Below are 3,307 nucleotides of genomic sequence, written 5' to 3'. Positions count from 1 at the left end.
GCGTCTGTGCTGAACCACGGAGCCACCAGAGGGCGCGCGATCCCGCCCCACCAACTTCCCGCGGAGGTGCCAGAAGCAGCGAGGAGCTTCAACTTCCCCAGTGCAGCACGAGGGTCGTGTTAACTTGGTGTTCTTCATTGGTGAGTAAAAAGCTCCTGTCCACGGCCCTGAGTGCCAAGGAGTGAGTCTTTAGAGCACTCAGCAGAGGAAGAAATCCATCTAGAAAAATAAAACCCCCAAATCTCACTGTTTGGAGTACACCCTAACATCATTGTCAATGTCCAAGACACAGTGGCTGCTAATATATATTCTTACAGTGGCCTCTAATATAATAATTACACTGTGCCCTACATTACTATGATATCCACACCGTGCCCTAACACCCATATAATATTCACACCATGCCCTATCACTGATCTAGTCCACACCATCGCTTCCAATACTAATGTAATAATATCCACACCGTGCCCTATCACTGATCTAGTCCACACCATCGCTTCCAATACTAATGTAATAATATCCACACCGTGCCCTAACACTGATGTAATCCACAACATCGCTTCCAATACTAATGTAATAATATCCACACCGTGCCCTATCATTGATCTAGCCCACACCATCACTTCCAATACTAATGTAATAATATCCAAACCATGCCCTATCACTGATCTAGTTCACACCATCGCTTCCAATACTAATGTAGTAATATCCACACCATGCCGTATCACTGATCTAGTACACATCATCGCTTCCAATACTAATGTAGTAATATCCACACCATGCCCTATCACTGATCTAGTCCACACCATCGCTTCCAATACTAATGTAATAATATCCAAACTATGCCCTATCACTGATCTAGTTCACACCATCGCTTCCACTACTAATGTAATAATATACACACCGTGCCTTATCACTGATCTAGTCCACACCATCACTTCCAAAACTAATGTAATAATATCCACACCATGCCCCATCACTGATCTAGTCCACACCATCGCTTCCAATACTAATGTAATAATATCCACACCATGCGCTATCACTGATCTTGTCCACACCATCGCTTCCAATACTAATGTAATAATATCCACACCATGCCCTATCACTGATCTAATCCACACCATCACTGCCAATAGTAATGTAATAATATCCACACCATGCCCTATCACTGATCTAGTCCACACCATCGCTTCCAATACTAATGTAGTAATATGCACACCATGCCCTATCACTGATCTAGTCCACACCATCGCTTCCAATACTAATGTAGTAATATCCACACCGTGCCCTATCACTGATCTAGTCGAGACCATCGCTTCCAATACCAATGTAATAATATCCCCACCATGCCCTATCACTGATCTAATCCACACCATCGCTTCCAATTCTAATGTAATAATATCCACACCATGCCCTATCACTGATCTAATCCACACCATCACTTCCAGTACTAATGTAATAATATCCACACCATGCCCTGTCACTGATCTAGTCCACACCATCGCTTCCAATGCTAATGTAATAATATTCACACCATGCCCTATCACTGATCTAGTCCACACCATTGCTTCCAATACTAATGTAGTAATATCCACACCATGCCCTATCACTGATCTAGTCCACACCATCGCTTCCAATACTAATGTAATAATATCCACACCATGCCCTATCACTGATCCAGTCCACACCATCGCTTCCAATACTAATGTAATAATATCCACACCATGCTCTATCACTGATCTAATCCACACCATCACTTCCAATACTAATGTAGTAATATCCCCACCATGCCCTATCACTGATCTAATCCACACCATCTCTTCCAATACTAATGTAATAATATCCACACCGTGCCCTATCACTGATCTAGTCCACACCATCGCTTCCAATCGTAATGTAGTAATATCCACACCATGCCCTATCACTGATCTAATCCACACCGTCACTTCCAATACTAATGTAGTAATATCCACACCATGCCCTATCACTGATCTAGTCCACACCATCGCTTCCAATACTAAGGTAATAATATCCACACCATGCCCTAACACTGATCTAGTCCACACCATCGCTTCCAATAGTAATGTAATAATATCCACAGCATGCCCTAACACTGATCTAGTCCACACCATCGCTTCCAATGCTAATGTAGTAATATCCACACCATGCCCTATCACTGATCTAATCCACACCATCGCTTCCAATACTAATGTAATAATATCCCCACCATGCCCTATCACTGATCTAGTCCACACCATTGCTTCCAATAGTAATGTAGTAATATCCACAGCATGCCCTATCACTGATCTAATCCTCACCATCGCTTCCACTACTAATGTAGTAATATCCACACCATGCCCTATCACTGATCTAGTCCACACCATCGCTTCCAATAGTAATGTAGTAATATCCACACGATGCCCTATCACTGATCTAGTCCACACCATCTCTTCCAATACTAATGTAATAATATCCACACCATGCCCTATCACTGATCTAATCCACACCATCGCTTCCAATGCTAATATAATAATATCCACACCATGACGTATCACTGATCTAGTCCACACCATCGCTTCCAATACTAATGTAGTAATATCCACACCATGCCCTATCACTGATCTAGTCCACACCATCGCTTCCAATACAGCTTCCATGCCCTTCTGTTTTGTAGTTTTGGTTGTGATGGGGTGGGGTTAGGGCTAGGGAGGGGGGTTTTGGCTGTGTTGCCCTGAGGTCAAAGTGATCCGCCTGCCTCTGCTGCCAAAGTGCTGGTATTAGAGGCGTGCACCACTGCACCTGGCTGCTGTAAAGTCTTATTTCACACAGCTGAGACATGTTTTAGGAAGTTTGCTAAAAGACCCCTGGAGACCTCCTTATTGTGACCTCCCTGTTATTGTGTTTAATTTGATTGAACTTTTCTGCCCTCCTGCTTTTCAGCTTCTCTAATAGTCTCACATTAAAGCAATTCTAAGAACCACCATAAAGGGGAAATTTTTTCTTGAAAGCAATAAAATGATATGGACTGTTTGAATGTAAAATATATGAAGTCAGTCATTATACGTTAGTGCTGCTCTGACATAGGGACGTAGTATTGAGAAGCAACTTTTGCTTGATTTTCAGAGAAATGGAATCATCCTATCGCTGATCTACGTAAACAAATTGAAGAATTGTCTGAAAGAAAATATGGTATGTCTAAACTGGAAAAGTCCTGTAATCTTATGTTCATGGGCGTTTACACAATGGAGTTACTGTTCATCATGGGGGTACCGTGGACAATCCCAGGGCTGCCGGCGAGTCATGCCAT

The sequence above is a fragment of the Gorilla gorilla genome, chromosome 9 (genome assembly GCF_029281585.2).
Source record: "Gorilla gorilla gorilla isolate KB3781 chromosome 9, NHGRI_mGorGor1-v2.1_pri, whole genome shotgun sequence".
In the NCBI taxonomy this organism is placed as follows: Eukaryota; Metazoa; Chordata; class Mammalia; order Primates; family Hominidae; genus Gorilla; species Gorilla gorilla.
The sequence above is the reverse complement of the archived record's forward strand: the minus strand, read 5'-3'. Positions refer to the sequence as shown.